Below are 21,945 nucleotides of genomic sequence, written 5' to 3'. Positions count from 1 at the left end.
ACTTAAGCTTCAAAAACAGGCAGGTTGGAAGCTTATAGCCTTTAAAGCAATTTTAAACAACAACAAGAAACCCTGTTGTTTATGCAGTGAAATTCCCCTGGGTGTGTGAGCTTCATACTCAAAGCAACCCGAAGTCAAGAGTTGAAATGCGTTATCAGGAAGAATAGCCTGGAAAGCAGAGGCTGTTCTGATTTAAATGAAAATGGAATACAGTGTGAACTGTTGTTTGCACCAGGATTTTTAATTGGGTTATTATCTTGAACCCAACTCAATCTACTTCATAAAAGCTTGAAACTCAATTCCCAGGCTGCTTTCTGGAGGAAAAGTCCCTTGAACTCTTTCTTCTGCAGGATCTTGAACTTCAAATGTAGTAGAGAGCTGATTAGTGTTAGGAAACTAAAGTGTGTTTTGCGTCTGCACACATGGAACTTTGGAGGCTTTATACCCCGAGGAAGTTTCCTCCACACACTCAGGTCCCCACGAATGTAGACACGTGCATATAGACGCCATGCAAGCACACATGAGCACATGGGATGAACTGTCTAGAACTGCCGTACCACCCCCCCCCAATACCCTCGCCAGGGAAGATGCTTTTACAGTATCTCCAACTTTTCTGCATCTCAGCATGCCTAAAATGTAGAAGAGACAAAGAAATAAAGGAAGGGAATTCCCTGGCAGTCCGGTGGTTAGGACTCCACACCTTCTCTGCCAATGATGTGAGTTCAATCCTTGGTCTGGGAACTAAGATCCCATATGCCCTGTGCTACGGCCAAGATAAATAAAATAAAAAATAAATGAAGGAAAAATATGCCACTTACTGAGCAATCATCTACCATAGTGAGTCACTAGGCCATGCTCACCTTTTCTATGTAGCATTGCGATTCATGGCATTTAATGGTTGCTCTTTTAGAATTGTGTTGTAACCAACTGCACATCTGAAGCAATCTCTTCTGGTAAACCGCCTTAGAGAAAGGCCATTTCTCTCTGCAAAGCCAGCTGTGAGTTGCTGGAAGGCACACAGCTGCAGACAGCTGGACTCCTGGACAGTGAGGGATCCCAGAGAAGTGAACTCTGGCTCGCAGGCCTGAGGCCGCAGGAGCGAAGACTAGTTGGTAGAGGGCGTCCACTTCTGCAGTGCTTGTCCTGGGCCTCTGCCACCTTCCTCCTTTACCTGAGGGAACCAGACCCCTCAGTAGAACTTAAAGAACCAAATTGCCTGGGTATTTTATTCTCCTAAGACCGCCTCACCCTTGGATTCCTTCTGACTTGCAACTTTTCTCTCTTAAGACCTAGAAGACGCCTTTTGTGGGCTCCAGCAAAACCCCTGAAACCAAAGAATGTTTTTTTTTTTTTTTTTTTTTTTTTTTTTTTTTTTTTTTTTTTTTTTTTTTTTTTTTTTAATATTATTTTATTAGTTGGAGGCCAATCACTTTACAACATTTCAGTGGGTTTTGTCATACATTGACATGAATCAGCCATATAGTTACATGTATTCCCCATCCCGATCCCCCCTCCCACCTCCCTCCCCACCCGACTCCTCAGGGTCCTCCCAGTGCACCAGGCCCGAGCACCTGACTCATGTATCCCACCTGGGCTGGTGGTCCGTTTCACCATAGATAATATACATGCTGTTCTTTCAAAACATCCCACCCTCACGTTCTCCCCCAGAGTTCAAAAGTCTGTTCTGTATTTCTGTGTCTCTTTTTCTGTTTTGCATATAGGGTTATCGCCACCATCTATCTAAATTCCGTATATATGTGTTAGTATACTGTAATGTTCTTTATCTTTCTGACTTACTTCACTCTGTATAATGGGCTCCAGTTTCATCCATCTCATTAGAACTGATTCAAATGAATTCTTTTTAACGGCTGAGTAATATTCCATGGTGTATATGTACCACAGCTTCCTTATCCATTCATCTGCTGATGGGCATCTAGGTTGCTTCCATGTCCTGGCTATAAGAATGGCAGGGGGTCCAAGAAGCACTCCCCCCTTGGCCAGCAAGATATTTGCCCCCAGGCACGAGAAGGGAATCTACTCTTGTTTCTCTCCATTCAGTTTTTCTAGAGAAAAAAGGAGTGGTTGAGCTCTGGGAACACTGCCCAGCGATTTGACTTCATTGGCGTTTCCTCATCAATACGAAAACTAATATAGCTACAGAAAGCTAATAACCCTTCCCAGCATGAACTGTCCCCAGGCTGGGCTTTTGAACTTCGTCACTGAAACTTATTAGGTAATGGAAAAAGCTTTTAAAAATATGTTCTGAGCAAGAAGGATAAAAAGGTCACTAAAGGACAGAAGGAGCAGTTTCCCCTTGACCATGTGACCTGGCCCGAGCCTCAGGTCTGTATGTCCACCCTTGTCACATTCAAAGTGCTCAGAAAAGCTAAAGAGCCTGCTACTCTCATGGCTCAAAGCTAGTGATGCTGGAGGAGCAGTATCACATAAAGCCAGGGTGATGGGAGAATCTCAGGCTACAGACAGGAAGTGTGTCTAGGGGCTGGGGGCCAAGGAGATGAGCAGTGGGTCAGGAAGGAGGTTCTGAGGTGGGTCAAAAGCAAAAAGGTTCAGGGCACAAGGTGAGACCCTGAAAAGAGTAAGAGAGAATGTTCTTATTAGGTGTTGGGCATATGGAAGTGTTAGGGAACCATGGACTGAAATGACTCGCCTTGGCCAGGCAGGATAATGACTGCTTGCGCGAGTTATCTCACACCAGCAGGTCCTGATAAGGAACACAGAACTGACAAGCTACCACCAGTTAGAAGCACATGGGAGGGGCCAAAAGGCAGAGAGAGACACCAGCCCATAATATGTCCTGCCAACCTCCCAGAAACCCTCACACTGGAAATCATCTTGGCTGAGAGATGCAGGGACCACCAGGCATTGGACCAAATATGTGCACAGGCAAGACGACTGGCCAGAGACAACCCAGAAAGCTAACCACGTTACCATAAAACCCAAGACTTCCGCCACACAAGCCACGTGGCAGAACAGTTCTCCTGGGTTCCCTTACTCTGCTGCTCTCTGCCTGGGCACCCCTTCTCATAAGTCTTTTGCCTGTGTGTCTCCTCAGACAATTCATTTCCGAGTGTTAGACAAGAGCCCACTCTCAGGTCCTGGAACAGAAATGTGCCAGGTCAGGCCTTATTTTTTATCTTCTACATCAAGTAAATGGTCTACTGCTCTGGAAGTGGGGAATTCTATTGCTTTACATTAGTTCCTAGTTTACAAAATCTCATAGCACAAATCCTCTCCTTGGTGTCTTCAACATCCCAATGAGGTAAGCAGAACAGGGAATATTGTTCCCATTTAATTGATTTTGGAACTGAGACTAAAAGAGAAGAGATTTTCCCACGGTTATTAATGGCAGAGACAGACCTAGAACCCAGGGCTGGTGACGCCCAGTTCAATGCTCTGCATCCTGTGTCATTTGACTCAGTAACATTGCTGAGAAAGAGCTGAAACTCTACAGCAAGGACTGGGAATGGGCAGCTTCTGGAATGTCAGCTCTAGGCCTGGGTAAAATTTCCAGCAGTGCTTCATTGACTGGGGATCAGTTCAATTCAGTACAGTTGCTCAGTCATGTCCAATGCTTTGAGACCCCATGGACTGCAGCACGTCAGGCTTCCCTGTCCATCACCAACTCCTGGAGCTTACTTAAACTCAATGTCCATAGAGTTGGTGATGCCATCCAATGATCTCATCCTGTCGTCCCCTTCTCCTCCTGCCTTCAACCTTTCCTAGCATCAGGGTCTTTTCAAATAAGTCAGTTCTTTGCATCAGGTGGCCAAAGTATCAGAGTTTCAGCTTCAGCATCATTCCTTCCAGTGAATATTCAGGACTGATTTCCTTTAAGATGGACTGATCAGATCTCCTTGCAGTCCAAGAGACTCTCAAGAGTCTTCTCCAACACCATAGTTCAAAAGCATCAATTCTTTGGCACTCAACTTTCTTTATAGTCTAACTCTCACATCCATACATGACCACTGGGATCATTCCATGTGTTTTCTGCCCCTTGGTGTTTTCTTCAAACTGCAACATCTCCAGAAATGATTTATTTGGTCCAGTCTGTTCCTATGATCATCCTTGAGCTCAGAAGGTGTTCCATGATGGGCAGTTGTATGTGGACATACAAAAAAGTGTTTCTCCCAAGAAGTCCTTTTGCTTTGTCTGAGAAGTCCTCACTTCTGTCCAAGGGCTGGTGGAAGGTGCCAGTGAGACCACGTGTGTGAAAATTCTTGTTAAAGTATGAAGCACTGTACATATTCATTCATTTGTTAAATGAAAAAAAATTTTTTAAGTGCCTGTGCTCTGCTAGGTACCATGTTGGGTGCTGGGGATACAAAGGAGAACAGAATAGACCTGAATTTTAAAAGTGTGATGAAAGTAAGTGCTGTATTGCCTGGTTATTTTGTCTCCCACCACACAAAACCCTGGATGCAGATTGTCTTTTTATTCAACATCCCAAGGAGGCAGTTATTATTAATCCAATTTACAGATGAGGCAGGAGGCTAAGTAATCTGCCCAAGTAAGCCTGAATTTGAAGCCTTTCTTTCTTTTTCTTGCCTCTTTCTTCCTTCTTTCCTCCTTTCCTTCATCCCTCCCTCTATCCCTCCCTTCTTCCTTCTTCCCTCCTTCCCTTTAAAAAGAATTAAAAAAAATTTTTTTTGGCCACACAGCATGCAGGATCTTAGTTCCCAAATCAGGAATCAAACCCATGCCCCTGGGAGCAGAAGCATGGAGTCCTAACCACTGAACCACCAGAGATGCCTCAAAGCCTGGAATCTTGACTTCAAGGCCAGCACAGCACTCTTGGCTTGTGAGATGAACTGTGATGAACTGTGATGTGGGTTAGTGAGGCAGGCTAGGGTGAGAGACCATGATGAGGAAGCCAGAAGAGACTCGTTAGAGAAGAAAGATGTGAAGATGGATGAGGAGCTTATCAGGAGGCAGAGAGATGGTAAGGGGTCTCTCTCGGCCGAGGGGAGAGCACATAAAATGGCATGAAGTAGAACCAAGGAGAAGCCACAGGCGATGAGGAGCCGCTTCCTCTCCCTTTTCATCTTCTTGGTTTATTTTTATGGTTTAATATCAAGGCATAGAAAACTCTGAACGTCAGTGTTTGTCTTTCCATTGAGTAATAATTGCATCCAAGGGAAAACCATTCTGGGTGGTAAGGAGGGTCATTATTTATTTATTTAAGATGTGGGCAAACCCCTAATCAAAACGTCTACCATCATCGAAGCTGGCATTTTCCCCCAATGCGCTTTATGAAAACTTTTGCCTAAGGCTTCCAGATTTAGTTTGCTAGTTAAAAGAGTATAGTTTGGCAATCACTGAGGCTTTATGTGCGTCTGTTGTGTGTTTAAGTGGAACCTCATGGCAGATTTGGAAAATCAGGTCACAAAGGCTGCTTGGAGACCCACCTCCCTTTGGAAGTACATGACAGAATTCCATCCCTATGTGTTACCATCTTCAATAAAGTGTTACTATTTTCATCATCATTGAGGTCATCTTCTTCAGCTCTGGGTTCTGTGGACTGTTTTGTCATTACAGGACCATGGGTTATTCCCTCTGGGGGAAAACTGTTTGGAATGTGTATTGATGTGGTCAAACAGAAACAGGTAAATATATATCCAAAATTCATAAAAGAATTCAAGAAACTCTGAAATTAACTTGAAAGATCAAACATTTATAGGAGTTTAATTTGCAAGAGGCACTGGATGAGGATGTGGGAAGTGGTGCTGAAGAGGGCAACAGACTACCATATTTGCATTATTTCTATCCTCACCTGAACTTCCACTGTTAATTTTGAAACTTACCTTTCAACTACTACCATTCAAATCTGTCATCTTTAGAAGAAATGATACATACACAAGTGCTTTGTTCCTTATAAAGTCCTGGTAACGGGTTCATGGTTTGCCACTTTTGTTTTGGATGATAATATTTATACTCATCCTTTTCAGGCACTGGAAACCAAACCTCAGAAACCTGGTGATGTGGACAGAATCTCTGAAAAAAATTAACAGAAAAGCATGGAACTACTGTTCAGGTCTTAGAACTTTCCATCCAGTGACTTTTTTAAAAAATTGGAATATAATTGCTTTATAGTGTTGCTAGTTTCCGCTGTACAATGAAGTGAATCAGCTATATGTATACATATATCTCCTTCCTCTTGGGTCTCCCTCCCACCCCACCCCAGTGCACCCCTCTAGGTCATCACAGAGCACCAAGCTGAGCTCCCAGTTATATACCACAGGGTCCCATGTGTGTGGAGTCTAGAAAAATACTAATAGTACAGATGAACCTACATCCAGTGTTTTTTTATAAGATCTCACCACCAGTCTGTACCCTACTTACACTTCTTAGGAAAACCTCTTTGTGGAATCTAGGATTTCAATACAAATATGATCAGCAGAATAGGTCCATTTGCAGAACCTATTTATAAAACGAGAATCTCCCTCTCTGGAGACCAAGAAGGAAAATTATCTTTTGGATATGACTTAACAGAAGGCTTCCCTATCTTGAAGCAGGAGCACTTCTAAAATATTCTTGATCAAGATTTATGATCCTGAGATTGCATTGAGTAGGATTTCTTGTCTCCACACTAAGAAACAGAGGAGCATCTTACCCAGACGTTATTACTATCTTTATTTACCCAGGCAAAGCATTGACCTTCGACTGTTCCATTTCTTTCTACCACCGGTTGCCAGTTCTTAATGTCGTTGCGTGAATGAGTCTAATTAGGAACATAAGTCTCAGATGGAGAATATTGCTGAGCCGCTCTACATGAGCACTGGGTTAAAGGAAATAGAAATAAAATGCAAAGCAGTATTGTAGGATTTGTTTCTTCTATCTCCTCCTCTCTCTCTCTGTCCTCACTTCTTCCGATGATTGTCTTGACTTGATATTCCTAACCAGCATCTTGCCTGTTGGATTTTTCATCTCCACTCCTTCTTCTTTTATAGTCTTTTCTTTTGCCTTCCACATAATGTAAGCAGATATCTTCCCAATGTTACTTCTGCTTTGTGTAGTAAATCATTTCCAGAGGCAGACTCTTCTCTTTTGTTCTGCAGGACTTTCCCCTCCCCTCAGGTCTCATGTAGATCCATCCATTTATTCACCCATCCATCTTAAGTAACAGTTTATCAAGAGCAGATCTATTCAGACCAAGGGTTAGCCAACACAGAGGGAAGATACTTTACACTTTGTACACACCTCCTTCACTCTTGAAGCCAGAGAATGGAAGCTGTGTTCAGTTTTCAGCAGAATGCACATACTAAATTCTCCATAAATGTAAAATGTGTGTGTATGTGCACTCAGTCATGTCCAATTCTTTGCAACCCCATGGACTGCAACCCCAACTGCAACTGTCAGGCTCCTCTGTCCATGGAATATTCCAAGTGAGAATACTGAAGTGGGTTGCTATTTCCAGGGGGTCCTCCTGACTCAGGGATGGAACCGGTGTCTCCTGCATTGGCAAGTGGATTCTTTGCCACTGCAGTAGGCACATACAATTGATACACTGCTTTCTTTGGAGGCATATCTAGTTGAGGGGCTTCCCTTATAGCTCAGTTGGTAAAGTATCTGCCTACAGTGCAGGAAACCTGGGTTCGATTCCCAGGTTGGGAAGATCCCCTGGAGAAGGAAATGACAACCCACTCCAGTATTCTTGCCTGGAGAATCCTGTGGACAGAGGAGCCTGGCAGATTGTAGTCCATGGAGTCGCAAGAGTCAGACACGACTTAGTGACTAAACCACCACCATCTAGCTGAAAGCGATGGAGATTGAACCAATTTGAAATAGTGCATAATAAGCAATTAGATATTAAAAGAGGTAAAAGCCTAAGAAGTTATGCACACTTAGGGAAGGTTTGCATTGATCAAAAAAAAAAAAAATGCTCATTGAAGAACTGAAGCTGGATTTTGAAAGATGTCTGCTGCTGCTGCTGCTGCTGCTAAGTCGCTTCAGTCGTGTCCGACTCTGTGTGACCCCATAGACGACAGCCCACTAGGCTCCCCTGTCCCTGGGATTCTCCAGGCAAGAACACTGGAGTGGGTTGCCATTTCCTTCTCCAATGCACAAAACTGAAAAGTGAAAGTGAAGTTGCTCAGTCCTGTCCGACTCTTAGCGACCCCATGAACTGCAGCCTAGCAGGCTCCTCCTTCCATGGGAGTTTCCAGCAAGAGTACTGGAGTGGGGTGCCATTGCCTTCTCTGTGAAAGATGGCTAATATTGGATAATTAAAGAGTATGAAGGACAGTAATATGGAGAATCTACTATTTTCTAGACCACATCTTATGTGATGTATGTATACACATATATTAATTCATATGGAAAACTATGATGTACTATTAACATATTCATTTTGTGGATGAGAACACTGAAGAACAGAGAGTTTAATAACATGGCTAGGAATTGTCAGAGTCAGAATTTGAACCCAGACAGACTGGCTCTTAACCACTGTACACTAGAACTCCTGATGGTAAACAAGGCAGGTAGAATAGGACAGGCTAGATGGAAGAGTCCTGACAAAGAAGCAATTAAGGCTGAGTAAAGGATGATAGGTTAGCATTCTTTATTTCACCAGATAAGTGAATCATTTCATGAAAATCTTTCTGCCATTTACCAGGTTTTGAAAACAAGTATTTGATGACCCTCACACACTCAGCCCTAGGAAGCTACAACAATGGGTTAATTTTTTTCCTTGGGCTGAGTTTTTTTTTCCCCCCTGGTAAAAATAATATTTAATGCAGAGCTCAGACCATTTGATTTATGGCCTGTTTGAAAATCCTTTTCATCACTGTATATTTTACCAGTAAATATTTAATCCTTGGCACCACATGCCACCCTGTTTATTAACTTTAGAGTTCATATTTTATAGTAAACTAAATTCTAAAATATCCTATGAAGAGAAGGATGGTTCATCCACATGGTCCACTGAGAACTACGCCCATTGTGCTGAAAGGATCCCCAGTAATAACACTTGATCACTGTTTTAATGACTGGAAACCTTGATCACTATGAAAACAAAATTTTCTTTAGTGATAATATATCCATATTACCTTACGCTTGCTCTGGAATCCCAAGGTTTCATCCCAAACAATTGTTTTATGCCCCGAAACATGACCAGAATAAATGGCCTGGTTAGAGGCTTCAGGCTTTTGCTTGGGTGGCCCCAATTGTCTAACGATTCTGTTTTTCTGTCTTTGAGGCTTTGATTTCAAAAACTTAAAACCACTAGACTCAGAAAAGATAAATCTTTCTCAGTTTGCTTCAGAAAATCTAAACCCAATAAAATCTACGTCGGTGGCTTTTGGAGAGAGTTACTTATCTGTCTGTCAGGAATGGGCCTTTGGGTTCCCCCTGTTTTCCTCCTAGACAGTTGGAGTTTTGCTCTACAACATGCTTCTAAACCATCTCTTTGAATTTCCTCTCCTCTTTGCTTTGCCGCAAACCCTCTATTGTAAAACATTCTATACTTTGCTATATTCTGTTTGCGTCATTCACTTTGGAGGAACTACCTTTTTTTCCTACCTCCCCCCTCGTGGTTGAAATCATAAATGAATCATAAAAATTCAAAGTTTTCACAAAATGACTATGAATAAAAACTCAAAGTTTAATATATAGAGGGGTTGCTCATCTTTCATGAAGACTCACCCAATTTTAAGATGTTAGATGCACAATTCTTTATACATATCTTAATTTTCAATATACTATCATCTCTTTTTTGTGTGATTTCAATTTCTCTTATTTCCTTACCATTATTACAAACCATAAATTGTCTCACTTTTTGAAGAGAGGAATATTTTCAGGAGATTGTTTGGAGAAATATCAAAGCTATAAAGACACCCCAATCCTAATAAATTATAAAAATAACTATTCATGAACTGGTTTGAGTGTTGTTTGCTCATTTAGTAAACATTTGATAAAAAAGGATTTGCCAAGAATGTTATATGTGTGTGTCTGGTAATGCATGTGATAGCATGTTATAAAGCTTAAAGAATTTTATAGAGTATCAATATTATTGTGTATAGTAGGCACTTTTTTTCTTTTTTTTTTTTTGCTGCACTGGGTTGTCATGGCAAGTGGGCTCACATTGAGGCGTGTGAGCTTCTTTTGTCGTGGAGCACAGGCTCTAGAGTGAATGAGCTCAGTAGTTGTAGGGGGCATGTGGGATCTTAGTTCCCTGACCAGGGATCAAACCCATGTCCCCTGCATCGGAAGGTAGATTCTCAATCACTGGACCACCAAGTTAGTCCCAGTAAGAGTTCTTTTAAAATACCTTTACTAATTGACTTATTGGGTTAATGAACATTCTTCACTTCCTGTATAAGACATTCTGAATGATGTTCATAGCACAGTGAGTACTTATAACTAGTAGTCTACTTTCTAGTAAGACTATACAGTTCTGTTCAGAAAAATTATGTTTTCACTAAGAGTCAGGTCAGTTGAATTTATTCTCAAACCTATATATTCCAGTTGTGCTTGAAGTTATAATTATAAAATTTAAATTGATATTATACAAAGCAATGGACTAAACTTTGAAAAGCTTCCCAGGTGGCGCTAGTGGTAAAGAACCTGACTGCTAAAGCAGGAGACTTAAGAAATGCAGGTTTCATCCCTGGGTTGGGAAGATCCCCTAGAGGAGGACATGGCAACCCGTTCCAGTATTCTTGCCTGGGAAATCTCATGGACAGAGGAGCCTGGTGGGCTACAGTCCATGGGGTCACTAAGAGTCAGACACGACTGAAGCAACTTAGCACATAGCACAACATGCATGTAAAAAGGAAATTTGGGGGCTCCAAAATCACTGCAGATGGTGATTGCAGTCATGAAATTAAAAGACACTTACTCCTTGGAAGGAAAGTTATGACCAACCTAGACAGCATATTAAAAAGCAGAGACATTACTTGGTCAACAAAGGTCCGTCTAGTCAAGGCTATGGTTTTTCCAGTGGTCATGTATGGATGTGAGAGTTGGACTATAAAGAAAACTGAGTGCCAGAGAATTGATGCTTCTGAACTGTGGTGTTGGAGAAGACTCTTGAGAATCCCCTGGACTGCAAGGAGATCCAACCAGTCCATCCTAAGGGAAATCAGTCCTGGGTGTTCATTGGAAGGTCTGATGTTGAAGCTGAAACTCCAATACTTTGGCCACCTGATGCGAAGAGCTGACTCATTTGAAAAGACCCTGATGCTGGGAGGGATTGAGGGCAGGAGGAGAAGGGGACGACAGAGGATGAGATGGTTGGATGGCATCACCAACTCAATGGACATGGGTTTGGGTGGACACCGGGAGCTGGTGATCAACAGGGAGGCCTGGCATGCTGTGGTTCATGGGGTCGCAAAGAGTCGGGCATGACTGAGCGACTGAACTGAACTAATATGAAAGCAGAATTAAAATATTTTCAAAAGATTAAATAAAGACACATTGCTTCCCAAGATTACTATTGATTTAGGTATGGGTGAGACAACCATGAGAATTCTGATTTTAAAATCTAAAATTCTACATTTAGCTTTTTTCTTTTCTCACAACTTTGAGCTTCCCTGGTCATTTGGATAGTAAAGAATCCGTCTGCAATGTGGGAGACCTTCATTCAATCCCTGGGTCAGGAAGATCCCCTGGAGGAGGTCATGGCAACCCACTCCAGTATTCTTGCCTGGAGAATCCTCACGGACAGAGGAGCCTGGCGGGCTATAGTCTGTGGGGTCACAAAGAGTCTGACACAGCTGAGTGACTAAACACAACACAGCACATAGAACTTTAAATTCTGACTTCACTTTAAAGAAATAAAAACTGGAGATTGTAGGTAATGCTTTAAAAGTATATTGGTTTTTCAACCAGCAACAGCAGATTACACATCCTTTTCAAGTTCACATGGAACACTCACTGAGATAGACTATATCCTGAGCCATAAAATACACCTTAACACATTAAAAAGAATAGAAATCATACAATGCCTGCTCTCAGACCACAATGGAATTGAACTGAGAACAGAAAGATAACTGGAAAATCCCCAAATATGTGAAGATTAAACAACATATATCTAAATAGAACATGGGTCAAAGAAGAAATCTCAAGAGAAATTTTAAAATATTTTTAAATAAATGAAAATAAAAATACTACTTATCAAAATGTGTTTTGATAAGATGCAGTGGCAGCAGTATTTGGAGGGAAATTTATAGCATTCTAATATATGAATGCAAATATCAGAGAAGAAGAAAAATCTAAAGTCAGTAATCTAAGTTTCCACCTTAAAGCTAGAAAAAGAAGAGCAAATTAAATTCAAAGCAAGGAAAAGGAAATAGTGAGAATTAGAACAGCAATCAAATTGAAAACAGGAAATCAATAGATAAAAATCAACAAAACCAAAAGCTGCTTCTTAGAAAAGATTGATAAAATTCGTAAGCATCTAGCCAGGCTAACTAAGAAAAAAATAGAGAGGACACAATAAAATCAGCAGTGAAAGAGGAACATCACTAAAGAGCCTATGGATATTAAATAGAGAAATAAAGAAATACTATGAACAACGCTATGCTCACAAATTTGCTAACTTAGATGAAATGGACCAATTTCTTGAAAAACACAATTTTCCAGAACTCATGTTAGGAGAAACAGACAATCTGGATAGACTTATATCAAAGACATTAAATTAACAATTAATAACTTTCTGAAACAGAAAACTCAGGCCCTGGTGAGTTCATTGGTGAATTCTGCCAAACATTTAAAGAACAATTGATACAACAACTCTACACCATCTTTCAGAGGATCAAAATAGAATATTTCCTAACTCAAACTTATTCTATGCGGCCAGCATTACCTTAGTCCCAAAACCAAAGACATCACAAGAAAATAGATAACTATAGACTACTATCTCTCATTAACATAGATGCCAATTCTCAACAAAACTTTAGCAAATCAAATGTAATGATGTGTTGGGTTGGCCAAAAGTTTTTTCAGGCTTTTCCATAAGATGTTACAGAAAAACCCAAACAAACTTTTTAGCCAACTCAACATTAAAAGGTTTGTGCATGCGTGCTTAGGTGCTCAGTTGTGTCTGACTCTCTGCGACCCTTTGGACTGTTAACCTGCGAGGTTCCTCTGTCCGTGGAATTTCCCAGGCAAAAATACTGGAGTGGGTTGCCATGTCCCACTGCATTTCCTGTGTTTCTTGCATTGTTAGGCAGGTTCTTTACCCACTGAGCCCCTGGGGAAGTCCTGAAAGGTTTATATATCTTGAATGAGTGGAATTTATCCCAGGTATGGACTGGTTCAACATTTGAAATCAGTTAATTGTCAAGCTGACAGTTTTTCTCAACTTGATCTATAGATCCCATACAATCCCAATGAAAATTCCAGTAAGTTCCTGGGGATTTCAACAATGTCCACATGGAAAGGCACAAACCCAGAGTGGCCCACGCAGTCCTGAAGGGTACTCACATGCAAAAAACATCAAGACACAGACCTTACACCCTTTGCAAAAATTAAGTCAAAATGGATCACAGAACTAAAAGTAGGATGAAAACTATAAAACTCATAGAAGATAGCATAGGTGAAAACCTGCTTGCCCTTGAGTATGGCAGTGCCTTTTTAATTTTTATTTTATGTATTTATTTATTGACCCCACCGTGGGGCATTTGGGGTGTGGGATCTCAGTTCCTTGGCCAGGAACTGCCCCCCACTGTAGTGGAAGCGTGGAGTCTTAACCACTGGACCACCAGGGAAGTCCCTGGCAATGACTTTTTAGATACAACCCTAAAGGCACAATCCATGAAAGAAATAATTGATAAGCTGGGCTTTATTAAGAGTAAAAATGTCTGCTCTGCACAGGACAATGTCAAGAGAATGAGAAGACAAACCACAGACGGAAAGTAAATTTTTTCAAAAGACATATTTGATAAAGGCCTATTATCCAAAATGTATAAAAATTCAAGAAAGGAAAAAAACCTGATTAAAAACTGTACCAAAGACATTACTAGACATTTCACCAAAGTAGATATATGGATGGCAAATAATTATGTAAAAAGATGCTCCATATCACATATCATCAGGGAAGTGCACATTAAAATAATAATGAGAAACCATTAGATACCTATTAGAATGGCCAAAATTCAGAACAGTGACAACAATAAATGCTAGTGAAAATGTGGAGCAAAAGGAACTTAAACATTGCTGGTGGGAATACAAAATGGTATAGCAGTTTGCTTGTTTGTTTGTTTTTTTCATAAAGCTAAAAATATGCTTATGATACAATCTAATAACTGAGCCCCTTGGTATTTACCCAAAGGAATTGAAAGCATATGTCCACATAAATACCTGCACAGTGCTATTTATTGCACTTCATTTGTAATCCTAAAAACTTGGACGTAACTAAGATGTCCTTCAGTAGGTGAGTAGGTAAGTAAACATGTTTTCTCCTGACAATGGAATATTATTCATCACTAAAAAGAAATGAGCTCCCAAGCCACAATAACCTAAAAGCATATTACAATGTGAAAGAAGCCAATCGAAAAGGTTAGATACTATATGATTCCAACTATTGCATAAATAATATACTTTAAAAATTAAGACTTTATTTTTTAAGACCAGTTTAAAGTTCACAGCAAAACCGAGGGGAAGGTTCTCTCTCCTTACATGCATAGTGCATTATTTATGCAGTAAAAACTTGGCAGAGCATTGATCAGCAGATCTGTATTCAAAGAAAAAGTTGTGCCTCTGTAAGACTGGTAAATAAGTTTACATTTCTATTTACTTTTAGTTAGAATTAATCTTTATGGTACTTTTTGATAAGTCCATATCTATAAATCCTCAATTTGAATGAATTTTCTTTTATAAAAAATGTTTATTGATTTTGCTAAGTCAGGTCCTAGTTGATTTTGTTGCATGCTAACTTAGTTGCCCCATAGCTTATGCGGGATCTTAGTTCCCTGCCCAGTGATAGAACCCAAGTCCCCTACATCGGAAGGCAGATTCTTAACTACTGGACCACCAGGGAAGTCCTTTGAATAAATTTTCTGATTGCCAATGAAACTATGGGTTTCTACTAGACAGTGTTTCTGTTAGCTATCAATGTTGGACAGAGCTTGGTCCTAATGAGGCTAACCCTGTGTGATACATTCTGACCAATGACTCCTTGCGCTTCATCACTCAGTCATGTCAGATTCTTTGTGACCCCACCGACTGCAGTTCGCCAGGCTCCTCTGTCCATGGGATTCTCCAGCCAAGAATACTGGAGTGAATAGCCATTTCCTTTCCTGGGGATCTTCCTGACCCAGGGAGCGAACCCAGTTCTCCTGCATCACGGGTGGATTCTTTACCATCTGAGACAGCAGGGAAACCCTGTCAATGACTTCTAAGGTATGGGAATATCTGGACACTGGAGAGAGCACCAAACAGTAACTTAAGATCTAAGAACAAACGCAAGAAGCCTGTCTCTCCGGTGAAAGAGCCTTCTTATGTTCTGGCATGGTATGACTCCTTAGATCTGGACTAAATCAAAACTAGTGGGAAATTTGGCAGACCAGTGGCACTGTAGCCTGCGAGCCCAGATGTCAAACAAAATCAGGTGAGATGTTGACCTAGGATGAATGATGGTTCTGGAAGTGGAGGGAAAATATGAATCATAGTTGAAGAAAGAAAACCAAAAGGTCATATCCAGGGAAGTGGAGCCAAATGCTGGGTCTAAGGGCTAAATGAGGTTGTAAATGGAAAAATGAGTCAAAGACATAAAACTTGCATGACTGGAAGCTGGATGAAAAGTTTTATGTGAGATTAGTCATAGCCAAGGCTGGGATCAATGAAGGTGTTTGAGAGACCTGATTTCCCCACTCCCCTCCCCCTTGGTCAATTTTTATTTAAGAACCAAGTACATGCAAAGAGACTAGGGAAGGTTAAAACATAATCTTTTACTATTATATTTATATAAAATACATTATTATACGTAAATTTATTCCATTTTGTTGGAGATGTAAATTTGAATGGGTTTAATTTTTCTATAACTGGTCTCTGTGTAAGGTTGTTCAGTTGCTAAGTCATGTCCAACTTTTTGGGACCTCATGAACTGCAGCACACCAGGCTTCCCTATCTTTCACTGTCTCCCTGAGTTTGCTCAAACGCATGCCTATTGAATCGGTGATGCCATCCCACCATCTCACCCTCTCTCCTCCACTTCTCCTACCCCAATCTTTCCCAGTATAGGGTCTTTTCCAGTGAGTCAGCTCTTCGCATCAGGTGGCCAAAGTAGCATTGGTGTAAAGTTGAATTTTCTTTTCATCCTAGATAATGACCCACTTTATATTATCTTGGCCTTTCTCTAGCCTCTTCTGCTTTTGGATATATAAATGATTCTATATCTGTTGCTGAGATGCAGTACTTTCATCTTAAAACTTCCATCTTATATTCTATCCAAAGTGATCTTTTCTCTTCCACCTAGTGCTGGGACTTCACAGTCTTGGAGGAAGGGTGAGGGTGAGGGTTGTATGGCCTGGCTCTCAGGTAACTCTACCGTTTCCTTACTCCTGGCAATGGTTTCTCAGGTGTTGGTACAGGAGAAAGAGAAAAAGAAGATAACTTTGCTCTTCGACTGGGCAGTGTTGCAGTCCTGCCCTTGGGTGGTCCTGACGCCTGTTCTAGCTCCTTCTCTGGGAACTCTAAGTACACGGATGGTTGCTCTCACATGCCTTACTGATGAGGAACCCCTCCCAAAGCAGCTTCCCTAGTCATTGGTGATGTCCTGCAGGACTTGGCTGTATCTTCTGCTGACTCCCAGGAGGTGGTACCATGCTTCACTTCTCCGCTGTTCTGCGGTCCTCAACCTGCTGTGTCAGTTGTAGGGAGATTGTAGCACTTAATTTCTGCAGCTCACTGTGGCCCTTAGACATGTGGGATTATTTTTTGAATCTCTTCAAAACTGAGAACAAAGGATGCTACTTCTGTCCCCACTCACTGGTAGCCTCCTGCCTTGTCATCGCTCCAGAGTTCTTGTTTCCACTACACCCAGGAGGCCAATCCACGTCTTCTGGTGAAGCAGATGTCCAGAAATGGAATTATTAAATGCTTGTCATCTTTTACCGATACCTTCAAACTTTGCAAAGTGATTCTTTCCTGGCTATGGGGGGAAATTCCTCTGAGATGAGGCAGGGAATAGCTCCTCTTCAAAAGCCTGGCAATGACCCTGAACAACTTCTTTCAAGAAGTTCTCTCCTCTTATTGATGGGGCTTAACAGGGGCACTAATTTCTGGCGGGGCCTCTGAATCATGGTAGCAATGAATCTGAATCAATTTTTCCCCCTTTTTTATCCATTACTTAACCATTGGTGATGTAGAGCACTTTTATGGTTCCAGATAATCTAGATAACTTTGACCTGAGAATAGCCAAGTATAAATTGCTGAGTACAGGTTAATTCATTATACATTTCTTTGAACTCAATTTAGTGTAATATTACAGCTTTTCTACTGCATACAAGTGCTGCAGGGTGACCAAGGGTCATTATTCCAAGCTTCAAGGTGCTCTAGGCAGGTAGAAATAATTTTTATAAATATGTAATTTATTGTGGACTGTAGCCCACCAGGCTTCTTTGTCCATGGAATTCTCTAGGCAACAATACTGATGTGGGTAGCCATTCCCTTCTCCAAGGGAATCTTCCCAACCTAGGGAATGAACTCAGGTTTCTCACATTGCAGGCAGATTCTTACCATCTGAGCCACCAGGGAAGCCCAGTTTATTATTTTTGGAAAAGTCGTTAGATAGGTAGTCAGAAAATTTCTTTTTGGAGGGCCTTGCCACAAATGTTGAATCTGTACAACTTTTAGCAAGTTGCGTCAGCTCTCTTTGTCCCAACTTTCCTGTTTCTAATACTAGGATACTGGGCAAGTTGATCTCCAAGGGCTCAGTTCTGATTTTCCTTAACAATATGAAACATAGATATCTGTTTCTTCCTGTTCATGTCCTGTGGCATTAAGGATACCCTCCCTAGTTACTTTCTGCTTTAAATATTTTACCCTTTTCTTGAAAGATATGTAACTCCCCCAAATTTAAGAATTACTGCAGTGAACATTCTCCCTGATCAGTGGAAGGAAATGATGTCCTGAAGATGTTATGAGTAGTGCTGAATCTAGACAATCAAGGAGAATTGAAATCTTAACAATACAGGTTTTCCAACTCATGAGTATGATATGCATCTCCATTTATTTAGATCTTTGATTTCTTTCACAATATTTTTCAATTTTCAGTATTCAGAGTTAGCACATATTTTTAGAAACACTTATACCCAATATTGGACTTCCTAGGTGGTGCTAGTGGTAAAGAACCTACCTGCCAAAGCAGGAAACTTAAGAGATGCAAGTTCAATTCCTGGGTTGGGAAAATGGGAAGATGCCCTGGAGAAGGAAATGGCAACCCACTCCAGTATTCTTGCCTAGAGAATCCCATGGACAGAGGAGCCTGGAGGGCTACAGTCCATGGGATTTCAAAGAGTCGGATACGACTGCAGTGACTTAGCACACACACATGTACACCCAGTGTTGCAGGGTGTTTGTTTTTTTGGTGATTTTGTAAATGGTATTTGGAAAATATTCAATTTCCTATTATCTGTTAGTAGTATGTAGACATAAAAATGTTTTTTATATTAACCTGAAACCTTCCTAAACTCACATATTGATTCTAGTAGCTTTTTTAAAAAATATCATCTGTGAATAGAAATAGTTCTTTCCAATATTTTACAACTTTTATTTATTTTTCTCATTTATTGACTGGCTAAGACCTTTGGTATGATGTTGGATAGGAATAGTGAGAGAAGATATCCTTGCCTTGTCCCAAAACTTAGGAAGAAAGCATTCAGTCTAGTACCTTTAAAGTTTTGTATATAAATTGTTGAGAATTTTTATCATGAAAGAATGTTGCATTTTGTTAAGTGCCTTTTGTACACATGTTGAGGTCATCATATTTTTTCCATTTTAGTCTGTTGATATAGTGAATTACATTGACTTATATTTGACTATTAAGCCAGCTCGAGACTTCTAAAATAAACCTCTCTTGATCATGATGTATTATCCTTTTTACATATTGTTATATTTGATTTATTCACATTTTTAAAGAATTTTTGCAACTTGTTCATGGGATCAATTGTACTATAGTTTTCTTGTAATGTTTTTGTTTTGGAATAAGAGTAATGCCGTCTTCATGCAATGAGTTGGAGAGTATTTCAATTGCTTCTATTTTTTGGAAGAACTTGAGTAGAGTTTATGTTATTTCTTTTTTATTAAAATTTATATATAAGTAATAATACCATTTAAGAATGTTAAAAATATAGACTTCATTACTTTTTCATGCTTTATTGCTTTAGTTCTATATTTCAGAAATATATCAAATACTTGTGTAGTTTCTTTATTCTTTTAATGAGTGCCTCTAGTATTTCACCATTAGTATATTGAAATATCATATTAGTTTGATATAGTTATTGTGTTAATTAATTAAGTCTCACCTTGCAAATGTTTGTTTTTATCATCGATAGATTTAGAAGTTTATCAAATTACTTTTCAACATTTATATCTAACAGCTTTATTGAAATGAAATTCATATATCATACTATTTACTATTTAAAGTGTAGAATTAAATGGTTTTCAGTATACTCAGAGTTCTGAAACCATTGCCAGAATCTAATTTTAAAGTTTTTTATCATTCCAAAAAGAAACTCCATGCTCATTAGTGGTCGCTCCACATCTCTATCTCCCATATCCTCTGACATTAATTAATCACCTTTCTGTCTTTATAGATTTGCCTATTCTGGGAATTTAATATAAATGGACTACATTAGATACATTTTTTGTGTGTCTGGCTTTTTTCACTTGGCATGATGTTTTTAAGGTTCATTCAAGTTGCAACATGTAACAGTATTTCACTTTCTTTTGTTCTCAAATGATATTTCATTATATAGATATATATAGTTTGTTTATTCTTTTATCAGTTAATGGATGTTTGGGTTATTTCTACTTTTGTTTATACTGTTTTGATATGCATGTATATGCATACATTTTTCTTTTTCTTAAGTATATACCTAGGAGTTGAAGTGCTAGGTCATGTATGTTTATTATCTTTGGAGATTGCTAGACCAAAGGCATCCTTCCTATTTAAAATTCTGACCAGCAATGGATGAGAGTGTCAATCTAATTCACATTCTTGTCTGTCTTTCTTATCTAGTCATCCTGTGGGTACTCAGTGGTAGTCCTTTATCAAATATCTGATTTGCAAATATTTTCCCCCATTCTGTGGGTTTGTCTTTTCACTTTCTTGATGATGTCATCTGCAGCAGAAAGGTTTCTTAAAACTATCTATCAAGTCCAATTTATCTAATTTTCTCTTTTGGTTTTTGGTTTTGTTTCCAGTGTTGTATCTGAAAAATCATTGCCTAACCCAAGGTCATGAAGATTTTCTCCCTTTTATAAAAAGTTTTATAGTTTCAGTTCTAACATTCATGTCTATAAATCTCTTTTGAGTTAATTTCGTGTATGGTGTAAGGAAGAGGTCCAATTTTATTCTTTTAAATGTAGATATTAATTTCTTCCAGCATCATTTGTTAAAAAGACCATTATTTCTCCATTTAAATCTTGTCTAAAATCAATTGGCCTTAACTGTAAGGGTGTACTTCCAGCCTAATTCTATTTCATTGATTTATATATCCATTTTTATGCCATTAACACACTATTTTGATTACTGTAGTTTTGTAGTACACTTTGGAATCAAGAAATGCTGTTGTTCAGTTGCTCAATTGTGTCCAGCTCTTTGAAACCCCATGGACTGAAGGACACCAGGCTTCCCTGTCCTTCACCATCTCCTGGAGTTTGCTCAAATTCATGTCCATTGAGTTGGTGATGCCATCCAGCCACCTTGTCCTCTGTCATCCCCTTCTTTTCCTGCCTTCAATCTTTCCAAGCATCGGGGTCTTTTCCAATGAGTTGGCTCTTTGCGCCAGGTGGCTAAAGTAATTGGAACTTCGCATCAGTTCTCCCAATGAATATTTGGGGTTGATTTCCTTTAGGATTGACTAGTTTGATCTCCTTGCTGTCCAAGGGACTCTCAAAAGTCTTCTGCAGCATCACAGTTTTTGTGATGCTGGCATCAATTCTTTGGCCCTCAACCTTTTTAACTGTCCCCTCTCACATCCATACATGACTACTGGAAAAACCATAGTTTTGACTATATAGACCTTTGTAAGCAAAGTAATGTCTTTGCATTTTAATACACTGTCTAATTTTGTCATTGCTTTTCTTCCAAGGAGCATGCGCCTTTTAATTTCATGGCTGCAGTCACCATCCACAGTGATTTTGGAACCCAAGAAAATAGAGCAAGTCTGTTGCTCTTTTCATTGTTTCCCCATCTATCTGCATTGAAGTGATGGGACCGGAAACCATGATCTGTTTTTTGAATGTTGAGTTTTAAGCTTTTTCACGCCCCTCTTTCACTTTCATCAAGAGGTTCTTTAGTTCCTCTTTGCTTTCTGCCATAAGGGTGGTGTCATCTGCATATCTGAGGTTATTGACACTTTTCCCAGCAATCTTGATCCCAGCTTGTGATTCGTCTAGCCTGGCATTTCACATGTGTACTCTTCATATAAGTTAAATAAGCAGGGTGACAATATACAGCTTTGACATACCTCTTTCCCAATCATTGTTCCGAACTCCTTTTCTAGTCCATTGTTCCATGTCTGGTTCTAACTGTTGCTTCTTGACTGCATACAGGTTTCACAGGAGACAGGTAGGGTGTTCTGGTATTCCCATCTGTTTCAGAATTTTCCACAGTTTGTTGTGATCCACACAGTCAAAGGCTTTAGTGTAGTCAATGAAGCAGAAATAGATGTTTTTCTAGAATTCTCTTGCTTTTTCTATGATCCAGTGGATGTTGGCAATTTGATCTCTGGTTCCTCTGCCTTTTCTAAATCCAGCTTG

General features: G+C 39.9%; 1 non-coding gene across 1 annotated transcript; it reads left to right on the top strand.

Moving 5' to 3' along the window:
• The first annotated feature begins 7,560 nt into the window (after positions 1 to 7,560).
• Positions 7,561 to 7,632, top strand: TRNAC-ACA (transfer RNA cysteine (anticodon ACA)). Its single transcript has one exon. It is a non-coding gene; the product is annotated as a tRNA-Cys (tRNA).
• Positions 7,633 to 21,945: the final 14,313 nt, after the last annotated feature.

The sequence above is a fragment of the Muntiacus reevesi genome, chromosome 9 (assembly GCF_963930625.1).
Source record: "Muntiacus reevesi chromosome 9, mMunRee1.1, whole genome shotgun sequence".
NCBI lineage: Eukaryota > Metazoa > Chordata > Mammalia > Artiodactyla > Cervidae > Muntiacus > Muntiacus reevesi.
The sequence above is the reverse complement of the archived record's forward strand: the minus strand, read 5'-3'. Positions and strand labels throughout refer to the sequence as shown.